Source organism: Canis aureus, chromosome 6, assembly GCF_053574225.1.
Source record: "Canis aureus isolate CA01 chromosome 6, VMU_Caureus_v.1.0, whole genome shotgun sequence".
NCBI classification, from domain to species: Eukaryota; Metazoa; Chordata; class Mammalia; order Carnivora; family Canidae; genus Canis; species Canis aureus.
The window spans coordinates 36,126,800-36,143,276 of NC_135616.1; positions in this window are offsets into that span (position 1 = coordinate 36,126,800).

Sequence of the window (16,477 nt, forward strand, 5' to 3'; positions counted from 1 at the left end):
AAGGGGCCTGCCAGGATTCTCAGGGGTTCGGCACTTCTTTGCTTATTCATTCAGTTGTCTGATGTTTCTTAAGCGCGAGCCGCATGCCAGGCACTATGCTGTGCCCCTGACACGAGCAGGTCTTCGGGGAGCCGAGCGCAGGACGTACTAGAAGATGAAGGCAAAACTTCCAGTTAGTAGGTCCTTGCACATCCAGGTGAGAGGTTCTGGGTCTCAGGAGTAGGAACGGCGAGGGTGGAACTTCCAGTGGTATTTCAAGATAATCTTTGCTTGCTTCGATGTTGCCCCGGGCTGTCCCTTTCAGCACCCGGACCAGGGCAGAGCGCACAGGAGGCAGTCAACAGACGTTTGGCGGGGAATGGAAATGTTACTGTGGTGGGAGGCAGGCCGGAGCTGAACCCCAGACGATCGACAGTGATTCACTTCTTCACTCAGTGAACCCTTCTTGGCAATAAGTATGTCCTGAATGTTTACCATGTGCCTGCCCTGTTGCTCCAAGCTGAAGCTGCAACAATGAGACATAGTTTCACTGGAGAGGGATTCACAGTAGGACAGTCTGGGGAGAGAGACACAACAATCAGCAGTGAAAGTGCGTGTAGGAGACCAAGACCATTATAAGGTGAACCTAGAAAAAGGTATAATTAGTACCTTTAGGCATAAGTAGGAATTAATCAGTCAAAGGCGCTACCAGAAAGGAGATGGCATTTGAGTTCTAGGGTGGCCCCGGGTGGGGAATGGGATAGAAGGAAGTCCCAGCATATGGAAAAATATTAAGGTGCAAAGTACAGACCAGGAGTGGCAAGGTCCTTCTCCATCTGCTTTGTGAGTGCATCTTACTTCTGTCTCTTCCTACAAGGTAGCTGCACCCCTACAGGGCTGCACACCTGTCAGGCTGTAGCTGAACCAGTATTTCCTTTCTCTGAAAACTGCTCCATCTAACACAGTTACAGCAAGACGAGTCAGGAGGATGTACGTGTCTGCCCAGCAGGCCAGTGTTGATTGGTCCAGGGATGGGACCCTGGACCGCTCAGAGTCCTTCCTGGGACTTTGGCATCGGGACACCAGATCCCAGGGCCAGGCTCACTGGTCTCTTGTGCTCAATGTAAATTCGAGAGTTATGGAGCCCTGGGGGAGGCCCTAGTAATGTGTACACTTGGCCATATGTTGTTGTTGGTTTTTTTTTTTAATTTGCCAAAGTAAGATAATTTCCAATGGAATTGGCTAAGTCCATTCCGGCTTTTCTTTCTGAGGCCCACTCAGTCACTTCCTTTCGTGATGGATGGTGTTGGAGTGGCTCTGGGTATTTGGGGGAATCTAGCTAAGGGGACATTGAGTTAAATGTTCATTTAGTTTGGGTTAAATGGGATCCCATTCTGTGGTTTGCAGCCACTTAGAGCTGTAGCTAGTGTGGAAATGGCTTTGGAAATATTCATGTGGCTCATTGTGAGCATCATGACCCCCCAGTTGCAGGGCCAGGGGTGGTTTTGCAATGACAGCTTGTCCTCTGAGGCCAGACTATGCAACATGTGGGTCGTGCAGGAGAAACAAGATTTGAAATGATGAGTTCTTCTGGTTATCAGATACCTGAAATCGGAAACTTTGGTTTTATCAATCCTTATTCAAAATAGAAGTGCAGACCTGTGGCTGCCAAGTTCTCTCCTTGCACAAACTCTCCTTAGTCTCAACTGGGCTCCCATGTTTGTCTTTGCATGGTCCAATGTTAGCAAGAATCCTGCTAAGTCCATTGAGCCAGAATGCCCCAGCCTCCAGAACTGGTCACCCTCATCCTCTACCAGCACCAGGTGATGTTTGAGCACCCTGGCCTGCCCTCAGCAGCAGTCCTATGAGGCCAGCATAACCAGAGTCCTTTCTCACCTTCAATGGTTCCTCTGGATGACTTTCTACCCACTGACCTTCACCTTGCTCCTGGGCTAGAAATCCCTATTTTTCTTCCTCGTGCTTCGGGTGGAGCCCCCTCTGTCTCCTCTACTACAAAACCCCACTGCAGAAGCTCACTTGAATAAAGTCTTCCACACCCTCTTTTGCAAGTGCCATGAGTATTTTTTTTAACATAATACACACCATACTTTTCTTTTTTAAAGTGGGAATCACGTGCAATTGGATGTATGGGATGTGTGTGTGTGTGTGTGTGTGTGTGTGTGTGTATTTACATTTCGGGTTGATTTGATAAAGAAAACTCGAAATGCCCTGAATTCTCATAGCTCATCTACAAAAGAAACTGATAGAACTTTTCCCAAGTTTTGTGACAATTCTAAACATTTACATGACAATACCAATAATAATTTGTTACCCGGAACTTTTTCTAAACTATCCATAATAGAACAACAAACGTGGATCAAACTTGGATCCCCAGCCTCCCGCCCAACACTAGAACTGGAATATTTTTGCATTTTCTCTGTGGAAAATGGTCCCAAGTAGAGGTCATCAAACAATATGCAGCCAAAAAAAGAAAAAAAAGAAGGAGCAAATTATCGTATATGTGAATTCGGCTGCAAATTCATTAAAATGTGATTTTTTTTTCCTGGACTTTGTGATATTTTTGGTATTTCTTAGCTCCTTAACATTTGTAATATGCTATACTTTCTTTTTCTCATTCTAGATACATTTTCAGGTTTGGACTAATTTTGTATTTGTCATTTTGTATTCTTCCATAGTCTCTCTCCACCCCACTGCGCTCCCACCCTCAGAAACGCAGGGTAAGCTCCAGGGCCCTCTGTCCCTGTCCTGCACATCTATGACGTGGTCACTGTCTTTTGGGCCTCTGTGTCTTTCCTCCCAGACGGGTTGGTACCCTGACCTTCCGCCAGACCTTCTTCCAGGAAGTGTTAGAGATAGATGGCTAATCCTGCCATCATCCCTCCTGCCTGCAGAGAGGCAAGGCAGGAGGGATCCATTATTATATCTGATCCTTACTGCAAACCATTAGGGAAAAAAACACCCCGCTCTTTTTATTACAGGAATGCTCAAATTTACACGGAAATAGGCAGGCTAACCCCAGACCGTGTGGCAGGGCTGGGCTCAGCGAGGTCCGGTGGCACTGGGTTGGCCAGTGGAGGAGCCAGAAGGTAAATCCCTGTGGTCGAATTCTCTCTCCTAACTACCCTCATGTTTCACAATGCTCGGGGGCAGGGGGCAACATCAGAATCACTGGTGGAGTTTTTTCCAATTATGTTCCGCACACCCTGCCTGCAGGGTGGATTCTGATCCGAGCCAGAGTGCTGACGGGACAGGTGCATTTTGGAAACTTCTAGGCAAATCTTTTTTTTTTTTTTTTTTTTTCTTCTAGGCAAATCTGATACCCACCCACTTTCAGGATGAGAACCAGACGGGAGGGGCTCATGAGAGTAACCAGGGACCTCCTGGCCCCCTGATCTGGTCACTGCTGAATGGAGCCACCTGGCCTAGAAGAGCACAGGGCCACAGAGCCACAGAGCTGGACTGCCCAGGCCTGGAGGTGGGTGGGGGCAGTGGTGGAGGAGGACCCGCCTGAGGATCCCTGACCCGCCTCCTCACGAGCCTTTTGATGCTGGCAAGTCACTTGACCTTAGGATCTGCCTGCTTCTCTGTCATAGGGCAATAATTGGAGCGCCTTACCTGCAATGTGATCGAGCACAGAGAGCACCTAGCCAGAATTCGACACAAACGGCTCACAGATGTGAGCCACTGCTCTTCCTTCCTTCACTGACATTAGCCAAGTGTGGGGGGAAAGGTAGACAGTAGTCTCCTCTGCGAGGCCCAAGGTAGCAACAGGCGAGGCCCGCCGCCAAAGGCCCGGGACTCATCCTGAAATCCAGCCCAGCCAGGATCTCCTTTCAGCCGGGAGCAGCCGGGACCACCCTCTTTTGTCTGAGGCTGGGGAGACCGGTTTGGAGCAATCGTCTCTGGTGTCACCCATCCCCTGTCCCTTCTGCAGGCAGCTGGGGTGTCCTGGGGGGCGGGGGAGCCTGCAGACAGTCTTTCTTTTCAGCAGGAACAGGTGGGCAGCTGAACCCGAGAAGGAAGGGGGGTGGGTCGGGAGGGCGCCGCTGGAGGCTGTTCTTCTCAGGCTCCCCAGCCTCCCACCCAACACCCAGGGTGCTCAGGCCCTCGCACAGGCCCTCGAACAACCGAATCTCATTTCGGGAGGACAGACGTTTAATAAAATTCATTTACATTTCAGACGGGGGCAATATCACTGTAGTGATATTCTTCAAATATTCTTACTCAAGTTCTAAGGCTCAGCCTGGAGAGAGCCTAGGGTCCAGGCCCCCTCCTGCAGGTGCCCCCATGGGCTGCCAGGGCCCAGGAAGCGCTTTCGAGAAGCCCAGCCATTCTACAAGGGAGGGCCTGCTCAGCCTCGAGGCCCTTCCGTTGCCGTCTGGTCCTGGAGCCAGTCAGGGCAGGGTCAGGACTGGAACCCAGGATTCTGTCCCCTGACTCCTGCGGGGCCCTTGGCAAGGGGGCAACCGGCACTGCGGAGGGAACTTCTGGCTGTCCACGCTGGCCTGGGGGGCCCTCCTGGATGCTGAGGCGGGGGCTCCGTGCCAGGCCCCTCTGCCCCAGAGCCTGGGGTCCACAGGCCCTCTCTGGATGGTTTCTGTTCCCCGGTCCTGGGAGTTGGAGGGAAGGGAAGAGAAATGAAAATATGACCCCAGCACTTGTGCCTCCTCTATACAGAGACCAGGGGTGGATGAGGAGTGCCTTAAGGCCATCCTCTGAGTCCTACTGGGCTCATAAGGGAAGCTGATGAGCTGTGTTTCTGCGGTGTCCCTCGTGTCCCCACCCCCAGCAGAGGCCAGCTCCCCTGCCCCCAGACAGTCATCTGAGCCCGGCTGTGGACATAGGGCTGCTCCGGAGCTGGCCATGCTGGAGATCAGATCAGACAAGTCTGGTGTCGGGGGGCCCTTCTCACCAGCCCGTTGGACCCACGCAGTCCTGCGGGGGGACTGTATCCTCCTGCCCTACCCTCAGGCCTGTCTCATGCCGCCCCGCACCAGCAAGCACAAGAAACAGATTTGATATACAGACGGCCAAACGGAGGAGCTTACAACAGAGCCAAGAGAAAAAAAGTCCTCCGAGTGAGATCCGTAACACAACCCAGTTACATTAATTAAAATTACATGTGGCCCAAACAAGAGGGTACGTGTGTCAAAAACACGAAACCTGTTAGGAAGGTGCCCTATAGGGGGAGAGGGAGAGATGAAGGTGTGGGGTCAGAAGGAAATGGGCACCAGAACAGAGAGAGAGGGAGGGAGGGACACTCTTTACAAGTCACCCTGGAATGTTTCTTCTGGGAATAAAGTTTGGGTTCACCCAACACGCATATTTTTTTCATGTAAAAACATAGGGCCCGGGCAGCCCCGGGTGGCTCAGCGGTTTAGCGCCACCTTCAGCCCAGGGCCTGATCCTGGAGACCCAGGATAGAGTCCCACGTCGGGCTCCCTGCATGGAGCCTCGTTCTCCCTCTGCCTGTGTCTCTGCCTCTCTCTCTGTGTGTCTCTCGTGAATAAATAAATAAAATCTTAAAAAAAAATAGGGCCGATACAATGTTCAAAAAGGGAAATGTATTGATTTATAACTTCTTAAGGAAGTACTTTTTCAAACCCCCTTTGGTCCAAAAGCCACCTCAAGCCTTGCAGAACAAAGGACAAAGGGCAGGTACAATGTTGTCTTTAAAATGTAGATTGGGGGGTGGGGAGGGGCTGCCTTCAGCTCAGGTCATGACCCTGGGGTCCCCATCTGGACCAGCGCCACCTGCCACATTGGGCTCCCTGCTGAGTAGGGAGTCTGTTTCTCTCTCTCACTCAGCTCCCCCCTCCCTGCTTGCGCTCTTTCTCTTCTCTCTCTTTCTTTCTATCTCAAATAAATAAATCAAATTTTTAAAAGTGTAGTTTAAAACAGAAAAAGAAGTACCTGTCTGTGTGCCTGAAGGGAACGGCTCCTTGAGGAACCTGTGGCAGGTGAGCCACCCCTGGCCACACTATCCCAGTGTCAGTGCGCTTGGGAAGTGCTGCTAGTGAGATTTAGACTTGGGGCATGTGAAGGCACAGGGTGGTGGGACCTGAACCCCCGGGAAGAAGAGAAGACACGAGAACGGAGAGTCGTGTACACCTGCTCTAGAGAGCTCTGAGGAGGGTGAGCATTCTCACTGCCTCGATGGCTCAGGTCATCAGGTCACAGATCAGATCAAATATCACCACCTATAGGATCTCTCCAGGAGGCCCCCTCGGGGAGGTGAGTGCTAGACGCCAGAGGTGACCTGGCCGCACAAGACATTGTCTCTGAAAGCGAAGCACCAGTAGCTGACTTGGACACCTCGATCTGCAGGGAGACGAGCGAGACCACCCTGCCAGGCACACTCAATTCGCTTTTCTCAGTACCTTTGAAGGGGTAGAGGGCAGGGCCGGGCCCAAACCTGGACCTGGACGTCCTTCTTCATCCTCTGTGGGGGTCACATCCCCCTTGGAGGCTCCTCTAGAGACAAGTGTGGGGGCAGGCTGGGGCTCCCTGCTGAGCCAGCCAGTCTGTGTGTGTCTGCGTGTGCATGTGCATGGAAGTGTGTGTGTGTGTGTGTGTGTGTGTATGTGTGTGTTTGGGGCCTCAGGGTCCAAGCTTATCCAGCAGAGAGAGCCCAAGGTCGTAGTTCTGGTTACCAGGAAACATGGAGATCCCGGCCAGCCAATCCCAGGATAGGGCACGTCAGCAGAGGCCACCATCAGGGGGGAGAGGCCGGAGCTCCCTCACTCCAGCGGGGCGTAATAAAGAGTCCCAGGGACCTAGCGGGGTGGTCACCCTTCCCAGAGTGCGAGTGAGGATGACGTGTGTCCCTTCTGGGCTGGGGTTTTTGAGGAGAGGGCATGCCCCTGTCCAAGGTCTCTTTGTACCAGGCAGCTGCAGAGGGTCGGGTCGGAGGTTTGGGGTCCTGGAAACACCCAAGGGAATGGGCCTGGGTCCCTGCGGCTCCACATGAGGGAGGGCTGTCCCCTGGCCAGCCTTGGACTGTGCCCTGGCCTAGAATCTGAGAAGTGGATTTCGGTTGTGCTCCAGCCTTTCTGTATCACAGCGCTTTCCCTGCCCCGCCGCTCCCGGTATAACCAGGCTGGCACATGGACATGTCTCGACCCCTGTTAGTCTGTCTCTCTCTCTCTCTTTTTTAATTTTTAAAAGACTTTATTTATTTATTCATGAGACACACAGAGAGAGAGGCAGAGGCAGAAGCAGGCTCCCTGTGGGGAGCCCGATGCAGGATTCTATCCCAGGACCCTGGGATCACGCCCTGAGCTGAAGGCAGACGCTCAACCACTGAGCTGCCTGGGGTCTCTGTTGGGTCTGTTCTGGGTCACATCTCCAAGGCTGCCAGGACCTCCCTGCGTGTGTGCGCTGGGCTGGGTGCCCAATCGACGTCTCTTCTTCAGATTGCTCACAGTTCCCACCCCCCCCACCCCCCCACCCCCGTCCTCTGGCTTCTTAAATCCTACCCAAAGTTCCCAGTCTAGTCCCCACTCTGTGCCTGCCTGGAGGCCCTCCCTGAGCACTGGAGGCTGAGCCTCTGAGAGCCCTGGCCCTGCCTCCCCTGGCCGCAGGGAGGGGAGGCTGCTCCGGGCACCAGTAGAGGGAAGAGTGCTCATTCTGACTACAGACTCACAGGCTGCAGGCATATGGGGAAACATGACCCCTCGGTAACTGATTCTATTTCTCCTGGGTGCTCCTGGGCATGAGCCCCCTGCACGGTGCATTCTCTCTCTCTCTCTCTCTCTCTCTCATTCTCACCCATTTTGAGAACTTCAAGACGACAAGGCCAATTGTGCCTGAAACAGCTGGGCAGTTGAGTCCACGGTAGGAAAGAACAGACCCACTGCCCTCCACTGCTCGGACCAACCAGCTCTGACAGCGGCAGGTGGTAGCTGACCACAGGCCAGACATGACTGTGACCCTCTCGTTGCTGGGATGGCCCAAAAAGGGTGATGAAGAGAAGGGGTCAGAGCTCCACCTCTAAGTCTGGGGATTAGAAGGTGCTAGAAAGGGCCCTGGAGCCCAGGCCATGCCCTCCTCTCTCCCAGCCTTTCTCTCACATGTGTCTGTTTGCCTTTCTCTGTTTTTATAGTTTTGACAGCCTTCTAAAAGTCACATCCTCTGTGAAACCTTCCTGGGTTCCATCAAGCAGGGATGTCCCTCCCACCTTTTTCATGTCTCTATGAAATCCGCAGGACATTGTGTGGAATTCTTTTCTTCTAGACGATGACTGCCCTGGGTGCAGGATCCCTGGTCCCCAGGATGGTGCCTGGCACAGGGGAGGTAGATGCCACCCGGTAATACTGAGATGACATATCCCTAATATATAAAGATACTTAAAATCTGAAGGACTGAAAACCATTTAAAACTCTATAGAATGGACAAAAGATACGAACAGACAATTCACATATAAAAAAAAACTACTAAAAACAGCCCTTCAACATGCAAATATTAAGGAAAATCCTAATTAAAACTACACGGATATACCATGTCTTGCTCCTTGGATGGGCAAAGCCTCAGCAGCTCCGTGATCCTGCGGGTCAGCGCAGGTGTGGGGGCGGGGGCGGGAGGCAGCGTGGAACCATCCCCCCCAGTCCTCCTCCGGGTGGAGGAAAACCCTGTCCGCCCTTGCCCTTCACCTCAGAGACCTGCTGTAGGGGCTTGGCCTGAAGCTGCTCCTCCTCCTCCCGCTCCTCCCTTTCCTCCTCCCTCCTCCTGATCCTCCCCCCTCCTTCCTCCTCCTCCTCTGTCCTCTTTCCTCCTCCTCCTTCCTCCTTCTCCTTCCCCCTCCTTCCTCCTCCTCCTTCTTCCCCCTCCTTCCTTCTCCTCCTCCTCCCCCTCCTTCTTCCTCCCTCCTTTCCCCCTCCTCCTCCTCAGGGAGACCCAGGAGCACACAGGGTCAGACCCAGGCAGCTGAGTCTCAAGCACAGAGGCCGGCTGAACAAACCAGGGCGCATCCACCCAGGGGAGTCCCATGCAGCTCCGAAGAGGGTGAGGAAACTTGAACGCCCCAGTTAGAAGCTTTTGACCTCGAGGTCATGGACAGACTTCCTGGAGTCCGAGCACCTCCTGCCAAATCAGGGAAAGTTTGCACCTGTGTGTAAATTTTTTTTTTTTTTTTGAAGACAGGCCCACGAATTCTATCTCAGATCTGTGGCTAAAAATCCTTGCCCAGGCTATGATGTGGCTGGAAAGAGCCGGCATGTTAGGGGTGAGGGAGGAACATAAGGAGATGAGGGCTTGGGGCACCTGAAAACAGCTTTTAATCTGGCAATAAATACCTGTAGAAAGTGTGTTTCCAAAGCTGAAAGTTCACACACCACACATGCATATGCACACACACGTGCGCACACGCACGCACACTCACCCACACGTGCACACACATAAAAAATGAAACCTTCCCCATAATTATTCCACGTGATCAGCATTATGGTGGCCTTTTATTAGTAGGTCTAGATCTTGCAGAGGCCACTTTTACACAACAGGCGTGAGCAGTGGACACACAATCCAGGCGCTGGGACCGCAGCGACCATCGGGCGACCACCTGGACATCTCCACAGGCCCCAACGGACTGACACTGGGCTACGCGCAACCAGACACAGTTACTACAAAAGGGAGAACTCTGGGGTCCCCATACCGCCTGCCCCTCCCTCTCTCAGCGCAGCCCTCCCCCACCCCCCCACCCCCGCCTCCCTGCGGACAGCCCCTGTCTGCTGTCCCTCTGCTGTCCCCCACGGTCAGAAGCTTCTATCTCCTGTGTTGTGCCTCAGCTGAACCTTTTACCCAGCCCGCACCCCGAGCATCCCCTCCATCGGCACAACACCTCTGGGGGCCCCATTCCATCGGCAGATCCCAAAGATCCCACCCGAAGCCTTCCTCTCCGACATTTGTTTTCAGCAGAATGTCACACATGGGAATTTCACAGTGGTTGTTTCGGTTTGCTAGAGAAGCAACTGGGTTTAAGGGTGGCCCCCATGGGGGCACCGGGTTGTGAGGGTCTGACACCGCGCCTTTGCAGCGTTAGACGGAGGGTAGTAAGCCCATCGAATAGATGAGGAGACGGAGCCTTCTGAGCTATGCTCCAGTTATGGGCAGAGGAGACTGGAACTCCAGGGGGGGCCTCTCTGGGAGGTGGGTTCCCTGGGGTCCTCTCATCATGGGGAGCAGGAACTAGGCTCGCGGTGCTGGGTGGGGAGTAATGGGGTGGGGGGGCTCTGCAGCTGGGGGGGGGAGTAAAGGGGTGGGGGGGCTCTGCAGATGGGGAAGGAGGGTCCTCGTGGGTGGGGAAGGGAGCTTCTCCCCGCAGTGCCCTTGGGCTGGAGACTTGCTGCCTCTGCATAAAAGCCCACCAGGGGTCTCCAACCTAGCTGCCTTTCCTCCCCGCCTGGGGCCTCCTTCCCCTGAGGGCTCCCCATCCCCATCCCTGCCCCCGCCCCCACTGGCCTCAGGGCACAGCTGCTCTGCAATGCTGAGGCGACAGGTGGCTGACTGGGGCACACTGGGAGAGGCTGGGCTGGGGAAGGCCGAAGAAGGAGGAGGGTCCTGGCCTCTGGCCTGGACTCTTCATGCTCCCTCCCCACTCTGCTTTGCCCCAAACAGAAGGGCAGTGGGCAGCTTTATAAAGAAGTGCAAAGGCCTGGGGGCCCCCTGCACGTCTGGAGCTGGGCAGTAGGGTCTGGGGATCCTTGAAGCTGGCTCCGTGGCCAGCTTGGGGCAGGAGCTCAGCTCTCCCACACTCTGGTTCTGTGACCTGGGGCAAATGCCAGCCTGGGTGCCTCAACACACCTGTCTGAGATATGCAGCGTAGAAACAGATCGCAGTCATTGCGTGAAGGCAGGCTGAGTGAGGTGTCAAGTTCTCGGAACACTGTGTACACACTGAGTGCCCAGTATGTGCGGGCGCTGGTTATCAAGTGCCCATTTCCCTGCACAGTGCCCAAGGCCTCAGTGGCACCCGTGGCACAATTGCGTGCATGTGCTGACAGGGAGCACATAGCCTCTCTCAAGCTTGTACCCGTGCAGGTAGGTCTTGCCCTAGGTGGAAAGTCTTCTGCTCCCATTATGTCTCCAGGTGGAGGAAGGGTCTCCTGGCACATGCCTCCCTAAGCCCCGTGGTGTCCAGTGACACATGGATGACATAGGGCAGGGGTGTGGGTCTGTCTGCTCTTCTGCCTCTTAACAGCCATGCTTTTGAAGCAGAAGACAAGACAGGGCTTAGTGTACAGCTTAACACGTGCAGATTGGTTGAGAATTGTGGGCCAGCTGGGAGCAGGCCTGCAGTGTGTGTGTGTGTGTGTGTGTGTGTGTGTGTGTGTGTGTGTGTTTGTGAGAGAGAGAGAAAGAGAGAGAGAGAGAGGAGAGAGAGAGAGAGAGGAGAGAGAGAGAGAGAATAACTTGATGTCAGTCTTTGTGCTTCTGCTTCCTTGGGCTATAGCTGTCACTAGGAACAACTGTCCAGCTGTGGATGACCTTTCTAGGCCTCTCTTCTGTCTTCATCTGGGGGGGCCCACGTATCTAGTTCTTGCCATGGCACTGAGGTGAAGGGATGGCTGTTAGGAAGCGGGTATGCCTTCTCACCACTCTTCTTCCCACCTGCCGATGGCGGGCTGATAGGAGCCTGGGACCCTAAATCACCAGGTGGGAAATGCTGCCTGCCTGCCACCCAGGAGCACCCCTGCCTGCAAATTCATATATTCGTATATTCATGTATTAAAGCCCTAATCTCCAGTGTGAAGATATTTGGAAGTGGGTCTTTTGGGAGGTAAGTAGGTCATGAGGGTGGAGCCCTCACGAATGGGATTAGTGCCCATAAGAGGAGACCCCAGAGAGGCCATCCCTCTGTGCCATGTGAGCGTACAATGAGAAGATGGCTATTCATGACCAGAAGGTGGGTCCTCACCAGACACCGAATCTGCCAGACTTCACAGCCCCAGAATTGTGAGAGAGACACGTTTGTTGTTGAAGTTGCCAGGATTATGGTATTTTGTTACAGCAGCCGGAGCTGACTATGACACTCACTATTTAATAAGGAGTGATATATTCTGCAAGGTTTGAGGCTTCTTTGTTATAGCAGCTGGTATTACTCTAACTCACGTGCAGGAAGATGGGGGGTGTGGCGGGCGGTTAGAGAAGGCTTCACAGAGACATTAAAACCTGAGCAAGGTTTGAAGGATCAGCAGAAATTGCAGTGGTAGATTTGGGCTGGAGGGCAGATTGCAGCTCAGTAGAAGAAAGAATTGTTGGCCAGTGATAGTCCTATAAAATCTCTGTGAAGCAGGGAGCGTATAAGGAGAGACTATCGGGAATGTTACTGTGGGGAACGTGTGGGACCAGATGCCCTATAACGACCTTCCAGCCTCCTAAGGACAGGGTCGGGTACTCCACAGGTTGCCCAGAATATCCCACACCTTCGCTCAGGGCTCTCAGCGCCTGGAGCAGGAGCCCACTACTAACTACCCACAGTGACCACGTTCATTGGGTATACTGAGAAGCCACCTACAGTTCCCAACGTTGTGACCAGGCTATGTTCCAGAAATCTCTGTGTGAGCCAGTTGTTTGGAACTCAGAATGCATTTTCCCATAGAAACCAAGTTATAAATGGTGGTTGGTTTTTCAGGCCAGTCCACAAATTTCTCCTTAACTCATAATGTCCCTGAAGTTTATTGCTAACAACAGTACAATGTTAACGGCAATATTCACCTTTTATAGTGTGGTTTGTTTGAGAAAACACATTTCAGGCTCCCATTGGGAATGCAGGCATATGTCTCACTTCTAAGTGGTATCATGGGGCTGGGGGAGGGATGAGGGATGGGGCAAGTATTTGGGGAGGGGGAGGCTGAGGCTGAGGAGGAGGAGGGTAGGGATGGGGAGGCTGAGGGATGGGGCAAGTATTTGGGACACCAGACACTCCTTGGTGCTGCCCCACAGTAGACAGGCTCCATGCCCCAGAGGCCCTGAATTGAGGAACAATGGGTCACGTCCCAGCCATGAGCCAGGGCAGGGGCAGGAATCCAGACACCAATGGAGGTCCCCACCTTGCTGGAGCGGATCAGTCATGGTGCCTGCACATACTCAATGGCCTTGCTCAGGGAAGTAACTGAACCCTGACTGGTCCACGCAGACCCCTGAGTGTAGGCAGCTCATGTGCAGGTCACTTGGTGACCATGTGGCTGGAAGAGCTCTGCCCGTGAGGGGCCATGGAGGTGTGGAGAGCTGATCCACTTGGCTGCCTCCAGAATCTAGACTGTGCCTTAGAGGGGGCCGGGTCAGCTGGCGGCCAGGAGGGACTGCAATAGAGGCACACATTCATCGGTTGGGGTTCCAGGATGCAAGCACCGGGCACCGACTCTGGCCAATTAAACAGAAAAGAATTTTCTGAAAAGCACGCGGGGATACACAGTCTAGCAGGCCCTGTCAATGCCCTGGCCAGACCCCCTGGCATTTACGGCCACTGCCAAGTCTGCGTATAGCCACAGCGTGCGGATCTCCGACCGCAGGGAGAGCGCTTGGCCTGCGTGTGGGGCAGACGGGAAGGGCTGGTGAGTTCATGCCCGGGACACAGCTCTGAACCGATGACAGATGAGGAGGTGGTCAAAAAAGACACCCCGCCCCCAATCCCTCAATTGAGCTAACTCTGAGTCCTGCTCCTAACACTGAGCACTTTCCCAGAGCTCCCCAGCAGGACTGAGCTCCACTTGCCCTGAGCCGTAACCAGCTTGAGCAAACAGTTATCTATGTTGCGGAGCAAAAACTATCCAAAAATTATGTGGTTGTAAAACAATAACGATGAATTATTTCTCATGACTCTGTGGGTGGGATGGTGAGTCTCCTGCTGGCGTCAGTCACCTTGCGCAGCTGTGCTCAGCAGGAAAGAAGATCCAAGATGGCCTCGTATGTCTGCAGGTTGGTGGGGTGCCTCAGTTTCCCTCCATGTAACCTCTCCTTCCCCAGTGGGCTAGACCAGCTTCCTCATGAGGTGGTCGTAGGGCAGTGTTTGGAAAGGGCCTGGGCAGAAGCTGCAAGGGCTCCATTAGGCTCCAGAACGGACTCAGTGCCACTTTCTCTATTCTCTTGGTCAAAACAAGGCCCAAGGCTGGCCAGATCCACAGGGTGGAGAAATGTCCCCCTACGTGGGAAGCCTGCCGAAGTCACACTCCCCAGAAGTGTGGGTACTGGCTGCTGGAGGAGAAGAAGGGGGGCCTGAAACAACCCGACACACCTGCGGACACATGCTTGATTAACTTCTTGCTCTTCTAGCTCTCTTCTACCATTATCTCTTGGGAGGAGTAGTTACCGGTTACACCTGAATATTCAAATCCCTGTCTCCTCTGAGGGGACCCAAACCAAGATCCACACAGAATCATCTGGAGAGCTGGGAACCAGGCTGGAGGCTCAGCTCCCGGGAAGGATGGCCTCAGCCTGGAGGAAGCCAGTGCCCCCATCCCTGGGTTAGATGCCTGCACCATGTGGTACCTTCTTCCTCAGGTGCTCACGTCTGGCCCATGCCTGGTATGAGTGCTACTAAACAAAAGAGTCTCCGTCACTTGCCTGAAGCCTCACTGCCAAGGAGGCTGCAGAGTCAGGGTTCTGGGCTTCGCAGCATGCTCGCAAGGATGGAAATGCCCCCAACCCTAGCGAGGACATTCAACAATGTCCGCTTCCGGGAGAGTTAGAGGCCCCAGGAGAGAAGAACACGGAGATGGGAGTGGACCCAGAGAGGAGCAGATCCCCAGAGCTGCCTCTGGTGGCTTTCCCAGTTTGTCCTGTCCTGTTCCAGCTTCAGTCCTCATGCTTTCTGACCAGGATGTCTTCCTTTCCTGAGATGGTTTAGGTGAGTCTTGATGTCTTTGGGCCGAGGTAGTCCTACTAACAAAGCCCAAGCTCCTGTGGATGCAGGCACCCAGGCCATGGGGTTAGTTGTCCCATATGGGCCTGGAATTGGGACCAGCAGACCTCCTACAGAGAGTGGGGGTTTTCAGGAAGGCTCTCTCACTTGGAAGCTGCCTGGTCATGAACAACCATCTTTGCCGTGGCCCCTGGAAGATGGCATCTGTCCACACGACACCAGCACCTTATGAATATGAGTTCTTTTTTTAAAAAAGCTTTACTTATGTATGTGTTAGAGAGAGAGGGAGGGAGGGAGAGAGCTGCTCGTGCGAGCAGGGGGAGGAGCAGAGGCAGAGGGAGAGAATGTCCAGCAGACTCCCCGATAACTATGGATCCCACACGGGGCTCCATCTCATGACCCTGAGATCACGACCTGAGCCAAAATCAACAGTCAGATGCTCAACGGACTGGCTGCCCAGGCGCCCCTGTGAGTAAGACTTCTTAGGAGTATGCCATGCTTTACTTCTGGTGGCTGTCTGGCTTGTTCGTTCATCTGTTGGTTCATTGGTTCACTCCACAAATGCTTATTGTATATCTTGGAAATACCCACCCTCTTGGGAAGAAGCTCAGATCCACAGCTATCAAGTGAGAGCAAATGCATGAGTCTTTGTACAGTGTTTACTAATCAGACGTTGGAATGGTTTCCAAGTCAGTTTTCCAGTATTGCTGTACTTTTATTTAATTTTAAAAGTCAATGTGATGCATACACATATTTGGAAAGTCAGATAGTGCTAAAAGGCTCATGACAGCGTGGTGGTTCCCTGCTCCATCATTCCCCACTTTCCCAGGTTGCTCCTCCTGAAAGACAACCACCGAAGTCTTAAAGTTTTTAATTTAGTAAAATAATCTCTATGCCTAACGTGGAGCCTGAACTCACAACCCTGAGATCAAGAGTCACATACTCCTCAGACTAAGTCAGCCAGGTTGCCCCCATGGTGCAGAATTTTTTTTTTTTAGATTTGATTGATTGACTGATTGATTTAGAGCATGAGCAGAGGGAAGGACACAGGGAGAGGTTGAGAGAATCTCAAGCAGACTCCATGCTGACCCCCTCCTCAGGGCTTGTTGATCTCATGACCCTGAGATCATGACCTGAGCTGAAACCAAGAATTGGATGCTTAAATGAATGAGTCACCCAGGCACCTCCCCACCCCCCCACCTCCTGCCATTGGTGCAGAATTATTAAGAAGACCCTGGGAAACTACTCTGAGTTGCCTAGACCTAAGCCACAGCCCTCGTCTCCTGGTAGGAGGAGCCATACCTGAACTTAGCTTCTTAGAGGACCAACAGCTTTCTCTCCCATGCTCTCCTAATGCGCGGATCTAGGGGGTAGACCTACAAATCCCCACAGACTCCAAGGTCTCCAGATGGCAGACAGCTGGCATTCCCCAGCAATGGCAAACATCAGGTACCCCAAGTCCAGTCTGCCTGGTGCTCAATAGCGCTTTCCCTTTGACAAGGCTGCTTTCCTACGGTTGCCCATGAGAGGGAGACACTCCGTGAGATTGAGGTCCCTCCCCTGGAACCAGGACCCATACTTTGTCCCAACTGCGTCCGGGCTCCAACACACCTCTCTGTGG